At 43.6% G+C, this 17,084-nt stretch overlaps 1 long non-coding RNA gene across 1 annotated transcript in view; it reads left to right on the top strand.

Moving 5' to 3' along the window:
* Window positions 1–2,914, top strand: part of LOC133505767 (uncharacterized) — a 76,949-nt gene extending 74,035 nt beyond the window's left edge. Inside the window, exon 3 of the long non-coding RNA XR_009796333.1 lies at window positions 2,361–2,914. This is a non-coding gene — a long non-coding RNA (uncharacterized LOC133505767). The remainder of the gene's footprint in view (window positions 1–2,360) is intronic.
* The last annotated feature ends 14,170 nt before the right edge of the window (window positions 2,915–17,084 follow it).

Below are 17,084 nucleotides of genomic sequence, written 5' to 3'. Positions count from 1 at the left end.
CTTGAGTTGGACACCTGTGCTATACATCACATTCATGGAGAGGAAAAAAAAAAAGTTGGGATTTTTTTTTTTTTTAAATAATGTGATCACAAAAACTAGGCATTCGAACAGGGGTGTGTAGACTTTTTAAAAATGAGATAAATGGGTAGAAATAAAATCGGTCGGTCAAGGAATGGCTGGATACATAATACAATGGAATAGCGGTGTGGTGTGAAGAGAGACATTCAAGTCAGAGGATGCAGCAGAAGAAAAATAAGCGAGGCCACCAGAGAGATGGATGGGGGGGGAGTCAGGGTACGGAAGGTGAGGAGAGACGGGGGGGCGGCGGTGGGCTACAGGGATAGAGGAGGGAGCAGGAGAAGGGGGGGGGGGGATGCGAGATGTTTGCCGATGCTTGACAGCGAGGTAGATTGTATCTGACGTGAGGCCCGCAGATGAAAGGAGAGCGGACAGCTGGCCCAGTGCACTCGGCGCACTCCGACGCTCACCTCGACGCCGTCCCTATCCCCGCCCCCTCCCCACCCTCCTCCCCACTTTCTCTCCCCGCGACGCCTCCTCACTTCGCTCCTCGCCTCGCCGCCACGCGGGCTTGTTTGGTCAATAAGCATTTATTAGCGCTCGTTACACGCAACCTCCCTGTTGCATCAATTATGGATGGACGATCGGACAGGAACATCTGCAAAGAACACGCCGCTCGGACTCGCGGCCTCGGCAGGGATTGGACGGGATTAAATACGAGTTTTACATCTGTGGTCGAACTTGAGATGGCCGTGTCGTACTTGTGTATGTTCGGGATCCCTGCAGATCCATGTTACTGTTAATCTTTTTACTCTTGGAAAAATACTACTTGAAGTGCCTCTAATATTTATATTTGTAAAGCAGAACAGTTTTTCACGATACAGTGAACCCGTGTTGATCACGTGGCACACGTTTCAGCTTTATTGAATTTACAGGGACCAGTATTCATGAGTGTGACCTTTTAAAAGTGTTGGCCTCACAGTTCTGAGGTCCCGGGTTCGATCCCAGAAACGCCTATGTGAAGTTTGCTTGTTCTCCCGTGCCTGTGTGGGTTTTTTTCTGGGCACTCCGGTTTCCTCCCACATTCCAAAAAAACATGCGACATTAATTGGACACTCTAAATTGCCCCTAGGTGTGATTGTGAGTGTGGGTGTTTGTCTCGATGTGCCCTGTGATTGGCTGGCGACCAGTTCAGGGTGTACCCTGCCTCCTGCCCGTTGACAGCTGGGACAGGCGACCTTTGTGAGGATAAACGGCAAAGAAAATGGATGGATAGATGATCTGTTAATACAAAAAGGCACATGACACCAGGAAGGAAAAATGGCTAATTGAGCAGGATTTGGACTTTTTCACATGCAGTTTAGATATTACTGTCAGTGCAATGGGTTATTTTGAGAACTGTTATACAAGGCGTACACTGACTACATACTACTTGACCGAGGGCCATTTCTATGATATTGTCCCGAAATAGAACATTTACCATAATTGCAGGCCTACAGAGCGCACCTGGTTACGAGCCTCACCGTGTACATTTGTAAAGGAAATACCATTTGGTACATACATACGCCGCAGCTGTGTAAAAGCTGCGAGTGCCCAAACCTGAAACCTGCATTGAAACTCAGAAAGAGTTCAACGCTAGCGCTAGTGCTAACGCTAACAGGGCCGGTTAAAATAAAACTCACCGGTAAATGTCACTGAGAGATGCCAGTAACACAGCAGCAACATGCTAGCTCAGCGCTAGCTAGCGCAGCTTCAACAGGGCCGGTAAAAGTCACTTCCTCGGCACATATATTCCAGCGGTCTCATTCTTACCTTTTCTGCTCGAGTGCCCCCTTGCGGCCGTCAGACAAAAATGCACAAATGAGCCGCATCACCGCATAAACCGCAGGGTTGAAACCGTGTGGAAAAAAGTCGGAAATTACGGTTGGATGCAAGGGGTGCACTCACTTTTGTGGCATGTGGTACATGCTTTAACCTTCAGATTCAAGTTGTGCTTAGATTGGTACAGGCAACAAAAAGACAAGATGTTTTTTTTATTTTGAAACGACTGTTTTTCACTCAATTGTATTCTTTGATGGTTTCATTTGCACAAGTGGACTGAACTCCGACCGGGTGTTTTTACTTTCGAAGTACAGCGCCTTTTTTTTTTCTTTTTCCTCCTGTCAAAGCTTCTCGTGGTTCACCTCGGAGGCATGCGCTTCCCTGTCAGCAACTCTTGTCGAGCGGTGTTTCTGCGAAAATAAAGATATGCTTCTGCGCTCTGTTAATGCAATGTAACTTCTGTCAAACAGGAAGTTTGTGGGTTTTTTTGTAACACCCCCCCCCCTCCTTCTTCTTCACAGACTTTGAACAAAAGAGCTCCGCCTCTTGTGTGTACTCGAGGGCGGCGCGCATCCCCAAATATCAGCGACGGCAGGTTGAAAGGCGCAAAATAAGGTCAGTGTCACCGCGCTGCATTATTAATGGCCGACTGTTTATCGCCTCGCCCGTTGAATCGGCGCGGCCTCGCCATGAAATATTGATGCAATTTCCCCCGGCTTAACACGGAGAGGAAGCGACGGGATAAAGAAACGAGGTGTAACGCTGGGTGGCATGATGCCCGCTCGCGGCGTGTGTCAAACACGGCGAAGAAATCGCTGCTCAGCTGGACGCGTGATCGTGTTCGCAGTACTGTTGAACTTCACCCGCCGTGGCTGTGAAGGGAGAAAAACTCGTGGTGTGACCGCCATCGTCCCTTGACTTCAACCCTATCGAGCAGGTTTTATTGAGCCAAGGTACATATTAATAGTATCTAACCTGCAAAGCATCCTTGAAAATCCATGAAACCTTGGGTTACAGTAATATAAACGAAATCTGTTTATTAAAGAAGAAATAAAATCTCATGATATGGCCACTATCATCCCCTGACTTCAACCCTATGAGGGAAAAAAACATTTTTTTTTACATTACATTTTACATTACAAAAATCTCACAGCACACCACCAAAGCAAAATGACAAAAATAACCTATAACCTCTGGAGAAACACTGAATAATAATAATAATAATGTAAAGTTATGTTATTTTTGTCCAAAATTAAGACTTGGTTATGAATGGAAAATAAATAATTGTTTCAAGTTCTAAATATATATATATATATATATATACACAGTATAAGTAAAAGTAGTTTTTGGGAGAGTATAAAAATAAAAAGAATACTACCACAAAACTTGAAAAAAAAGTGATATCATATTGAGCCCCCACCGTCCCTTGCTAGCAGTTATATATTTGTGTAATAAAATAAGTAGTTTGTCATAGCAACAAAAATAAAATGTGATCAGATTCATGTGTTGATACAATGCAAAATAATCAAAAAAAGTATATATGTATGTATAATTAAGGATGCTGGAATTTGTTTTTGTAACAATGAAATTTTTGCAAAAGCTGAAATGAAAAGAGCTTGTCATACACAAGTGGGGGATGCTCGATGGGGTCCCTTGTGGTCTACCACCATGCCTTTTTATTTATTTATTTTTTTTTATTTTTTTTTATTTTAGTAGCAAGACGCACATACGTTTTTAAAAGGCATTTAGGCGGCACGGTGGATCAACTGGAACGCGTTGGCCTCACAGTTCTGAGGTCCCGGGTTCAATCAATTTTTCCCGGGCACTCCGGTTTCCTCCCACATCCCCAAAAACATGCAACTTTAATTGGACACTCTAAATTGCCCCTAGGTGTGATTGTGAGTGCAAATGGTTGTTTGTCTCTATGTGCCCTATGATTGGGTGGCAACCAGTTCAGGGTGTACCCCGCCTCCTGCCTGTTGACAGCTGGGATAGGCTCTGGCACTCTCCGCAACCCTCGTGAGGATAAGCGGCAAAGAAAATGGATGGATGGATAAATGAAGACATGTATCACAAAATATTTGCAGTGGAATCATTCACATTATAATCCAGCTGCAAGCTAACCCTAACGCTAACTCTCAATAGAATACGCCAGTATCAAAAAGCTAAATTTAGTTATTTCAATTTAAAAAAAATATCATTAAAGAAATGCACTTTACATACTCAGAGGGAGATTTTTAATCGTGATAATAATAGTTACACTTACGTCAGCGCTTTGAAGGCGCTTTACAATTTCACACAATATTCATTCAGTCCTCAGTCACACCTGGTGGTGGTGGTGGTGTAACCCCAGCTGCCCGACAGACACGTGGCTGCCATTCTGCCCCTTCGACCACCGCCAAACTTCCAAGCACATTAATTCGCAGTTGTCTTGCTCGAGGACACAACGAGGGCGGGGATATAAACTCGCAACCCTCCCATTAAAAGGCCTGTTTTTTAATGACTCTGTATCACGTACGAAATGAATGGACTTTTCTACCGCATAGTAATTCATAATTTGAGATGTACCTGTACTTCCTCCTTCCAGGGGCACTTTTATTTTTCTCTTTTTTTTTTTTTTTTTTTTAGCAAGCGCATGCTGTCTCCCCGTTAGCCTCCTCTTTGTCTCTTTCATGTTCAAAACCGCTTACTAATTAAGCCAAATGCCACCGCATCACACACACCCAAAACTCTCTAATGATCCGCACGGTGCCAGCATCTTTATTATCCACGCGGGCCGCGAGTGCGCCGGCGCCGTTAAGTGATTGTAAATCACCCCCCCCCCCTCCCCACCGCGCGGTAATGGGCCAGATTAGCACGCTATCAAAAAGCTTTCTTCATGCACGATGCGCGGACACCTCGCGCGTCGTAAGTGTTTTTTATGCGGGAAACGTGAGGAGACCGTAATGGCCACGCGCCTGTCACACGCCGTTAAGGCCTCACCTCGCGTGATTAATGCGCTGAACGGCGACGAGGGGCGGCGGCGGCGGGGAAACGGCAGCTTGTCGTCACGTTTGCGAATATGGCCGACATTGTGCGACAGATGAGAGACGCTTTGATTTCCTCTTCCTGTTTGGGGAGATGCCCCCCCCTTCCCCATCCCCTGCGCACAGCCACAACTGCCCCCCTCCCCTTTCCTACTTCCTTCCCCCATCTTGCACTGCCTGCTATTGTGACCCATGAATTATTGATTAACCTGGGTAATAGAAAAGATATAACTGTAGCATGCTTTTGACCTGCCTCTTCTGCAGTGGATCAGCGCAAACGCGGCCGTATTATGCATGCAGATGAGGACATAAAGTGCGGGGATAAATACACTCGCTGTGCCGTTTCGCGCCATGACGTCACGCCGGGTAAGGTAGTGGAATTTCTATGTGGGGGGGGGATAAAAGACTGACCACTGACTTTTTTTTTTTGGAGGGGGGGATTCATTCCTCCCCCGACACCAAATTAAACGTAAAACTGCATTTTAACTGTAAATCTTTTTTTTTTTGTCAGTGCTTGATCACCTGTTGCTAGGCAGAGTTCAAATAGCGCATTCATGCCTGCCCCGCAACAATTACCAGGGTTGTCACACTTTTAATTAAAAATATCTTAATTAAAGAGCATGTCACTGATGGTGTAGTGGTACATACGCCTGCCTTTGGTGTGTGCAGCGTAGGATAAATTCCTGCTCAGTGATGGGGTCGATATCTGCCCTGCGACTGACTGGCGACCAGTTCAGGGTGTAGTCCGCCTTTCGCCCGAAGCTACCTGGGATAGTCTCCAACTTTCGCACCCCTTGTGAGAATAAGCGGCTTGGATAATGACATGAATGAAATAGCAATTTTCAGTATTCATCTCTCTGCAAATTTTCTTTTAAACATCTTGTATGTTTGAAAAAAAATACTACTAATAATTTGTTTCAGTATTTCAATTTGGATGTTGGCCAGAAAAGAATATGAAATGAGTTCAGGTGCTTCATTTAGACGAAAGTAGTCATTTCCTGCTATTTTCTGGCATCTGTAAACTCCTCTTTGGGAACGTGTCAATTACTCAGATTTTCACTTTTCAATGGAGGGCTTGGGGCCTATGTTTTGCTAATGTACTTAATGTCATGAACCAGTGGTGGGGGGGACAACCCAAATGCAGGACTTCCAGGCGAAGGCATAATGTTCAACGTGGATTTATTCCAGAAAATGGTCCTAGTCGAGACCAAAAAGCAGTCCAAAACAAGGCAGAGGCAGAAAATGCTAGGCTAGGCAGGATCCAAAAAACGTAAAACGAGGTCCGATGACTATGAGGCAAACTAACAAGCGTAACAAGACGTGATCAAACAAAAGGGCACAGAATCGCTGTGACTAAGGGTTGCTCTAACGTACGCATCGAAGCAGAGAGTCCCACATGCATTGAATGCAACGCAACGAACTGGCAAATACCAGTAACAAAAACTCCAATTAAATCCTTTGGCCTAATTACAGTGCCTCGTGTGAAACAGCTGCGACAGGTGACAGAGGTGGCACCGCCCGGAGCAGTGGCCTGGCCTTGCTCATGACACTTTGGGAACTTTTTGATTTTAATGTTGACTCTTACTGCTTTGTGTTAAATATAAAATAAATAGAATATCTAAGGTGGAATACAACCTTTTTCACTTAGTTTTACTTACTTTTAGTCACCAATATAAATCCTTTATTTAACTGGACAGTCAATATTTTATTACTAACATGATTAAACCCATTCGTGGGCAGCGTCCCATTTTTGGGACATCATCATTTTCACGCATTATATCCTTCAGTATTTCAAAATATTGAAGTGTTTTAATCCAAAGCCATAATTTGGTATCAGGAGAAGATAACTCATCGGTCAAAGTTTCCGTCCTGACCCAACATGGCCGCCTCACGTACACATGGAGCGTTTTCCAAGAGAAGAAAGGGAGAAAGGTCAGTATGCAACCAAGTTTGTCTTCAAAATGCTAATCCATCAGTATTATTAATGTGTAAGTTTCGTTCTAGAATAACAATTAATTAATAAATATATCTCTAGTATGTACCACTTCACAGAACTGATAACATACCCGCGAGAGGGTACATCTTTTTCGCCCTTTCTTTTATGGGTTAAACAAAAAAAAAGTGTTATTTCCTTGATCGTTGCCTGTTCGTAGACTTTTATCTCAATAAGGAAAAAAATTGCCACCCTACACATGAATGGATTAACGTGCAAAAAGAAGTAAGCCACTGTAAATGCTAAAATATATATATATATATATATATTTTTTTTTTTTTTTTTTTTTTTTTAATCTGTCACTTCACTACTGTTTGTTTTTAGCGATTTTCACTTTCATACACCAGACACGCTCACAGCATGTGAGAGCGGCGACAACGGCTCGGCTGGACACCATTTTGAAGCTTCATTTTAAAGCAAAGCAAATTTATTTGGATAGCGTATTTCATACACGAGCTAACTCAATGTGCTTTACATGATTAAAGGTATTTGAAAACAAAGAGATAAAACAGTTAAAATGGGATCAAAACAATAAAAATGACAAAATATTTTTAAAAAGGCAGTTAAAACTGCATGCAGTGCAAGTCATATGATCAAATATGATTTGAAAAATGATGATTTTACATCCGAACATACCGTTATTTCCAGCCGTTAAAATGTTAAAACTGTTGGATGTGGTCGTGACAATTTGACTCGACGCATCGCTACCCTCGCTCCAAAACCTCCTGTGTCCATAGTCATTTCCATATTTTTTCACAAATCAATAGTATCGGGCAGTCTTCACGAAAAATGTTGAAAATTACTTTCTGTCTTTGATGATGCATTTTTAATTAATGGCTCAATGGCTTTTTGATAGAGACTTTAACACTCCTTGTCCTGCGCTCATGAGAGATTTTCGCTAACTTTTTCCTCGTGAAAATTGTGCTTGAATCTCGTTTGCAGTGACCTAAAATTGCGCAAAAACAGCCAAAAATGGAAAATAAATATAAGTATACATTTTTAAATGTGCTAGTGTTTCCAGGCTGGACCATCTTGGAAGCTATTCCGCGGGGCGACAATCTGCGTGATGCTCTCCCAGATCAATACACCAAACGGTGTTTTTCAACCCAATCACATTTTGCAGCTGCGGGTTCATTTTTTACATTTTTTTTTCGCACTCAACAGGCTGTTCTGTGTGATTATAAATCTACAATCAAACGCCCCAGTAACCTGCATGCTTTCATTAGAAAAGGCACCTTGAACGAGGTGACCAACGGCGGTAATTGCACGGGACTGTGTTTACATTTATTCATGAAACCACCTTTTCTCATCCCCCATTTCCACCTGTCACCCTTTCCAATTGGGACCCCCGCCGCCACACGCCGTCAAACCCGGGCCTCCGCTCCCCGAATCGGCCTCCCGCCCCGCCGTCGCCACCCTTCGCTTGTTCGCCGCCGAGTGATTTCCATGCATTGGGTCCCCCGAAATCTGTGTGCGCTCAGCCACATCCTTGATTGATTGCTCGCAATGCAAACAGTCAGGCCCGCTGTCGTATACGTAATTGGACAGTTGTCAGGGGAGGTGAATTTGCTGATAACCAGCATCTTATTTCCACTCCCCCATGGATGTGTGGGGTCGGGGGGGGGGGGGTTATGTACCGTGAAAATGACTACAGATAAATATAGATACAGTACATTTGTGTGTGTGTGTGGCTTGGATGGGTGTTTTTGGTTCAGAAAGTCTGCACATCAGAAATAGTCGGCACATCCCTCGTTCAAATGTGATGTTTTTGTTATACACCCCCCCCCCCGAAAAAAATTGTGTTCACACTTTTTATTATAACCCGAACAACTCAGTTGATATTTAAAAAAAAAAAAAAAAGAATTAGAAAGAGGAAGTCGAAATAATTCACCATTTTGTAATTGGGAGGGGCTTTGTTGAGTATTAACCAATCACGTGCAAGCTCTTGGGAAATGGGAGTCAGCACACAGCTGTCATCATTTAAAGTGCTTCTGATTAACCCCGAATAAATGGATGGAAAATGGATTTACTTCCCCCAGCTAAATGATTTCATTTTTTTTTATCCCTTTTAATGGTAGAAAAAAAAGTTTGGAAATTATTCCGCTTGGTTTCATTTTGTTTTCCTTCAAGGAAATCTGGTATTTGAATTCTTGTGTGTAGACAATTTTTTTAATCCATTGTATGGTGAATAAGGGAGATTGTTCGTCACATGGACAGTTGAAGCTGGACTTTTACAAATATGAAAATACACGCTTTCTGTTATTACCGTCTGAGAAATTTTCTTGTCTCAGGTCGAGTAGCATTGTCAAAATTATTTCTATTTTCTAATTCCTGATATAATGAGAGGAGGATTTCTTTAACCCTCTCTGGACCACATAAAATTTTGCAGAGAGAAAAAAATTATACTTTCAAGAAAATGATACTCTGAACTTGAAATTTTCGATTATATTAAACCTGTTGCAAATTTGCAACCCCTGCCTGGAAATTAAAGCAAATTTTCCATGATTTTTTTTTTGAAGTCCCAAGTTTACATACAGTAAGATTACTATGCCCATTAATAAATTTGGGGCAACCCAGATTCTGATGTGATTTCTTCAGAAGGCTTTGTTGAAACCTTTGAGTTAGAGACTCACTCGTCTCTTCATGTATTTGAACTAAGTAACCCGAAACACTTTTTTTTTGTGTGTATCATCATTGGAAAGTCATAAGAATTAAGACAAGATATCAGGAAGAGAATTTGTACATTTGCAAAAAATGTCATTCATCCTTGAGTGCAATTTCCAAGTCCCTTAAGGAGCATATTTAATCAGCTCAAACCACTATACGCAAGTATAATCACTAAGCAAATCTTCTTCTTCTTCTTCTTTTCCTTTCGGCTTGTCCCGTTAGGGGTCGCCACAGCGTGTCATCTTTTGCCATCTTAGCCTATCTCCTGCATCTTCCTCTCTAACCCCAACTGCCCTCATGTCTTCCCTCACCACATCCATAAACCTTCTCTTTGGTCTTCCTCTCGCTCTTTTGCCTGGGCACCTCCATCCTCAGCACCCTCCCACCAATATACTCACTCTCTCGCCTCTGAACATGTCCAAACCATCGAAGTCTGCTCTCTCGAATCTTGTCTCCAAAACATCCAGCTTTGGCAGTCCCTCTAATGAGCTCATTTCTAATCCTATCCAACCTGGTCACTCCGAGCGAGAACCTCAACATCTTCATTTCTGCCACCTCCAGTTCAGCTTCCTGTTGTTTCTTCAGTGCCACCGTCTCTAATCCTCCGTACCTCACGGACGGCCTCACCACTGTTTTATAGACTTTTCCCTTCACCCTAGCAGACACTCTTCTGTCACATAGAAAACCAGACACCTTCCGCCAACTGTTCCACGCTGCTTGGACCCGTTTCTTCACTTCTTTACCACACTCTCCATTGCTCTGGATTGTTGACCCCAAGTATTTGAAGTCGTCCACCCTCGCTATCTCTTCTCCCTGTAGCCTCACTCTTCCCCCTCTACTTTTCTCGTTCACGCACATATATTCTGTTTTACTTTGGCTAATTTTCATTTCTCTCCTTTCCAGTGCATGTCTCCATCTTTCTAATTGTTCCTCTGCATGCTCCCTGCTTTCACTGCATATTACAATATCATCTGCGAACATCATGGTCCAAGGGGATTCCAGTCTAACCTCATCTGTCAGCCTATCCATTACCACTGCAAACAGGAAGGGGCTCAGAGCTGATCCCTGATGCAGTCCCACCTCCACCTTAAATTCCTCTGCCACACCTCAGGCACATCTCACCATTGTTCTGCTGCCATCATACATGTCCTGTACTATTTTAACATACTTCTCTGCCACACCAGACCTACGCATGCAGTACCACAGTTCCTCTCTTGGTACTCTGTCATAGGCTTTCTCTAGATCCACAAAGACACAATGTAGCTCCTTCTGACCTTCTCTGTACTTTTCCACGAGCATCCTCAAGGCAAATAATGCATCTTTGTCCAACTGTTATACCCATCTTGAAGAAAATATCTTATGTGTCCTGGAGATGAGCATGATTTGGTCCGAAATCTGTATAGCCACCTAAGAACAAAAACAAAAGACCTAGTCAAGAGCTGTCCAAAAAACCCAGTCCAATGCGGTCCTGTCCCTTCGTGGAAAAGGATAACGGCGCCAAATAAATACACAATACCAGAAGAAAACATCTTTCCATCTGTATTTGTGGGACAAAAGACGGCCTTGTAGAAATACATTTTGAGAGACGCGGTAGAAATAATACCTTAATGGTCGCTAAAGTCAACCCCATTCCGGCTCGGGGATGAAGGGGGTGGGGTGGGGTGGGGAGGGGGGGGGGGAGAAGACTCTTTTAAAGTTTGTAGTTTAGTAATGAAAAGCACACAGTGGCTGCTGCAATTACCTGACCCGTGACACCGAGGTGATGAGACGTCCTGGCAGAATCCCAGCTTAGCCCTCCCGCCTGCCCGACGGATAATAGATTCAGGTGCACAAATGCTGGAGCAGCCGCGTGTAATAACTCTATCAAACGCACGTCTCCCGTGTGTGTTCACCGGGTTAGACACACACGGCCGAGACGCCCGGCGGAATTTCCCATTTTGCTCCTCGTCGGCCTTTTTCCCCCCCATTCCTTTTCCTTTCCATTCCCCGGGAATCATTGGCTTGCGGGTCGGGGCAGGGGGGGGGGGGGAGTCGAGGTTACAACCACTGTTTGTCTTGCGTGCTGCTGGGAGCCGGAGTGCATCCGAGGAGGCTTCGCATTACGGAAACATCCACTTACAAGGATTGGCGCGTGGAAACGGGGGAGGCAAATGAAGCGGCACCCAAACACCATTCATATTTAATACTGTGTAGTCTACATAGGAAGGGAGACGCTTTTGACTGGCCCAGAGCAGCTGTTGCTAAAACGGCCATGTTGGAAGGATTTTTATTCCGTATTGATTTGCGAAGAATGTTTTCTATCATATAGATAATCCATCAGTGCACAATGAAATATATTAACTAACAACCAGAGGGCGTAATTAATCCAGGCCCAACTGGTTTGTTGCCTGAATAGAGGAGGCTACACCGGAAAATGTTCTATACCAGAGCAAAATTTAAACATTGGTTTTTTTTAAAGTGCTCGATGATTAATGTTGTGTTGAGTAAACAGTAGAGGAGTGTGGAGTTTTGTCAATTTGAGGTGTGATCATGTCCAGTGGGTGTTAGAGAGGAAGATGCACGAGACGGGCTTGGATTGAAAATTGTGTGACACGCTGTGGCGACCCCTAACGGGACAAGCCAAAAGGAAAATAAAGAAGAAGAATTTTGTGCAATGCATTCATTCAGAAAGTAGTCGTTCAAGACAAATGCAGCAAAATTTGGTGTCCGGCCATTTCCTCGTCAATCAATCAAATTGTCAACCGTGTGTAAGTTAATCAATACAAGCGGCGAAAAGGGGGATGGAGCAATAAGATCCTCTTTATTGATGACTCTGAATGTTTTTGTGTTTCACAAGGAATTGAAGGAGTTAATCCGTACAGACACCGCCTCGCTACATCATGAAACTTGGTAAAAAAAAAAAAATAAATTAAGGCCCAACTAATTTGTTACTGCTGCAGTAAGAAACTGAAAAAAAGTACGCACCGGATTATAAACCTCACCCGGTATGTTTGTAAAGGAAATACCATTTGGTACATGTGTATGCCGCAGCTGTGTAAAAGCCGCAAGTACCCACATTGAAACCCACGAGATATTTAGAAAGACAATACACAGAAAGAGTTTTCAGTTTTAATACCTTAGCTTAGCTTAACATAGCAACAACACGGTAGCACAAACAGGGCTGGTTTAAAAAAAAAAAAACATACCGGGGGAAAAAAAAAAACACGGTAGCACAAACAGGGCTGGTTTAAAAAAAAAAAAAAAACATGGTTGCACAGACTAACAGAGCTGGTTGGGAAAAAAAAACCATACTTAAATGACTGAGACGCGGCAGTAACACAGGAGAAAATAGCTAGTGTGGCGCTAATAGGGCCGGTTAAAAAAACACATTGATAAAAATCACTGAGACGCGGCGGTAACACAGCAGCAACACGCTAGCACAGTGCTAACAGAGCCGGTTAAAAAAAACAAAAAACATACTGGTTAAAGTCACTTCCTCGGCACATATATTCCACTGGTCTCACTTACCTTTTCCGATCGAGTGCCCCCTTGCGGCCATTCGAAAAAATGCACAAATTAACCGCATCACCGCATAAGCCGCAGGGTTGAAAACGTGTGGACAAACAGTCGCGCCTTATCGGCCGGAAATTACGGTAAATTAAACCAAATTCTATTCGTCGTTAAGAATGTTGCCAATCATTGAGGATTTAATGGATATAGGCGTTCACATGCTGCTAAAAGGGGCACACTGGAATCATCTGTGAAATGAATTTGTGCACTTATTTTGTAAACGGGCGTCTGTGATGCTGTAGCATGTCACCCGCCTGTCGTCGCGTACATTACATACCCGACCTGCCTACCTACCTGCCCGTCTCAACTGGAATTGCGCCTCAAGCGGAAGTGACATGCTCAGTGATCCGAAACCGTGCAGAAAGTCACTGCGGCGCCGTTATCTGCTTGAAAAACATCACCGGTGTGCCATAAAATAAAATAATAATAAATAAATAAATATATATGTATATATATATATATATATATATATATATTTTTTTTTTTTTTTTCCCACACAAGACAGGAAGAATAGTTAGCAACTGCTTTAAGTTGCCTTCAAATTGTTGAGCCAGCAACATTCCGACTTGTATCTCAGTTATGTGCCAAAATACGAGCATAAATGCTGAGGCCTCTGTTATGATTTGGCTGGAGCGGTTGTGCCGGGTCATCGAAACATAAGTCGCTTTTCACGCCGTGCGCAAAAGTTGCCATCTTCTACCCCCCCCCCCCCCCCCACCGTCGGCCAGGCAGTATCCTGCCTTCGCTGGGTTCATTGTCAGGAGTAGGGAGAAGGGGTGGGGGGTTTACTGCGGGTTGCTGGCTCTCAGCTGGTGCCGGGGTGCAGCCGGCTCCTCGCGATGAGTTGCAAGTGTCAGTTGATTTTATCTCCCGCTTTTCATCATCTCGCCAGAGCCTGCGCGGGGCCGAAGAGGAAGGAGGAGGAAAACGAAGCCACCTGAGAGTCTCCGGAATGCAGCGGTTGGGTTCGACGAGTCATTAGCCGAGACTGGAGAGGGGGCGCCCCCCAAAACTTTAACCGTCGATGCGGTGATTGACGGCCAAGATGGGCTTTGATGGGGCCGTCATTACCCCGTCCGTGGCGCATGCTTGCAGATGACCAAGCAATAAGGCAAAGGCCACGAACGCGTGAACTACAGAGGATGGAAAGGAAAATCAGTCGGAATCTTCTTTCGTAGCTATCTTTACCTCTTTCACGCGGATTCTCTCCGTGGCGCAATCTGATAATTCCAAACTGTCGACGTCATCTTACGTCTCTGTCGTGACGTACGCATTAAAGTGCCAGTGACATCCCTATATACATTGTAAAATAGATATTGTTATGAAAATTACATAGAATATTATTCACTTCAATATCCCTACAAAAAATAAATATGAGCGGAGAGCGTGTCATCCGTGCATTTTTCCGACGCCCCTTCTGACACGGGAGCACTTTTCGAAGAAGAGAACATCACACAATTGAGTGACGTGACCGGGGCAATATTACCCTATCGTTTAGAGCTATATTTAGATGATATGCGGATCACTTCTAACTAACAACAGACTCCCCGACAGTATGTAGCATACTCAGTTGCAAGCAACAACAACGCCACGATGAGTCACCCCGGTTGCTTGCTGAAAGAAGGATTACGTCCTCCTCCCCAAACTATTTTTTTTCATAGCTCTATACACACCTACCTGTCATCTGAAACCTACAAAGCCGTCGTCGTTTGCGTCTGTGCAATCCATTTTTCACGACGAACCGGGTCTTTTGGAAACGTGTGAAGAATGAATCCATCCTCCCGAGCGTTGGAGCAATATCCAGCAATACAACGAGACGCCATTTTGGCTAATACACAGAAAAAAACAGCTGCTTTCCCGCCGGTAAAACTGGAGTAAACACACAAACCTGTCCGAAAGTGAGAGAATCTGGAAAAAAACGTCACTTCCTGCTTCTTCTCCAAAATGAATTTCCATGGTGGGCAATACAAAAATCCATATCCGGATACATCATGATGTGTGGTGAAAAAACGGATGGGTCCATTCCGGCTGGCTTTTTTTCCCCATTAAAAACAGTAAAAATCATGCTTTACGTGTCAGTAGACCTTTAAAATAGCTTTGAACTCTTCGGTTTTCTACGTTAAAGCCGTAAAAGTAGTCCTGTCATTTAGATGCCACGAGACTCAGTGGTTTGCTGTTGAGATCAGCGCAACTGCTTTCAACATAACTAAGGCGAAGCGACTGTCGAATTTTAGACTTCAGGCCTGTCTACTTTCTTGTGTCCTCTTACGTACAATCGTAGTACCCGTTGTCCAATTATGGCTCGTCCCATTGTGACAGATTGAAATTTGCTGGGTTGACTTCATCTCCACATTCTGTTTCACGCTGAGAGGCCGTTTGCAGCCCGTTGTCGATTGTTTTTAAGCCCCCATAGTGAACCAGAGAAGTTAAAATAGGACATGGCCCTGTAGGCTAGCTAGCAAAAATTGAGTCCATTTATTTCACACAATAAGAAAAGGGAGGAGGTGGAGGAGCTCCAAAACCTTTGCGTGTTAAAAGCCAATGTAAAGGAATAGATTTTATGTTTTGATTAGAAAAGTCAGTTTTCATAATTATATTGCTAATATTTTAATTACATGTACACTGCATTGTTCTAGCTGCTGCTATAGAAATAGATTTAGTTCAGTACGAGTTGTGATATGAATGGAGTTCTTGTTGTGTGCGCATTATATTTTGATGACGAGGATTGAGCTTTACTTTGCGCTGCGGGCCTCGTTTCTTGCTAGCCGCAATCACAATAGTGAAAACTAGCGACTGTAACCGCTATTCTCACGTACCACTAGCTCATTTTCGTACTTTCGAATCCGCACAGGCGTCCGAAGACATTTTTACTGCTCTGTAGTTTAATCATCCGGCGACAGAGGTGGAAGAACTTTGTAAAGTGTGCGATTAGAAGACGAGATGCCAAATCCATGATGACGAGAATAAAAAACTAAGAATGAGCAGTTAAAAAGCCGCTAAAATCCTCTATCAAATGCATTCAGGAAAAAAAAGGTTATTAAAATGCGACCTACTCATGAGTTTTACTTCCTGTATTTAATTTGAGTCTATTGAATCCATCCATTCATCATCTGAGCCGCTTATCCTCACACGGGTCATGGGTGTGGTGTAGCCTATCTCGGTTATCTTCCCCGCCGTGGAAGTGGATCAGACTGGGAGGCGGTCTGGCCGTGATCCGCATATCATCTAAATATTGCTCAAAACAATAGGGTAATATTGCTCTGGTAACTTCTCTCGGTTGTGAGATGTTTTCTTCCTTGAAAAGAGCTTCCGTGTATGAAGGTTTTTTTTTTTTTTGTCTCCCACAGTAGGGGCCACCGCGTGTTTTCAATAGCGAATCTCCGGAGTGATGTCACGGACAGGGGATGCAGCCAATATGGCGACCACTTGGATGTCGACTGACACTTGGGTAACTTTGCGCATGGATTATTTTTTCGTATAGACATTGAAGTGAAGAATGTTTATGTATTTTTCATTTCAATATTTATTTTAGAATGTTTATAGGGATGACACTTGACCTTTAAACATTGTTGCAAAGAAGCAAAGTTGACTAATTGGTTCAATTCCAATATATAGATCATTACTTGTTGTTTTTTTTTTTGCATCATTAATAAATTCAAGTCAAATAATGTCAAAGTGGGTCTCGTATCCTTCCATTTTTCTCGCCCCTCTGAGATTTGGACAGCCCCGGTTTACACAGAACAGCGACCTGGAAAAAAAGGCGAAAAAATGCCGTCTTTTACAGCCTGTGTTTTCTCTCTGCCTGTAGGGGGTGGACCCTCATTACAGCCCTTTCCCACCTCCTTTATTTCACTCCATTAGGCACCCCACTCCCCTCTCTTTCTCCCACTCTCTCTCTCTTTCTCTCTCTCTCTCTCTCTCTCTCTCTCTCTCTCTCTCTATTTCTCGCCTCCACACATGCCACAGTCCAATCAATACACTCCCACCGGCTTCCTCAGCGGGTGCCTCCA

This window comes from Syngnathoides biaculeatus, chromosome 9, assembly GCF_019802595.1.
Source record: "Syngnathoides biaculeatus isolate LvHL_M chromosome 9, ASM1980259v1, whole genome shotgun sequence".
NCBI lineage: Eukaryota > Metazoa > Chordata > Actinopteri > Syngnathiformes > Syngnathidae > Syngnathoides > Syngnathoides biaculeatus.
This window is presented reverse-complemented; position numbering and strand designations above follow the sequence as displayed.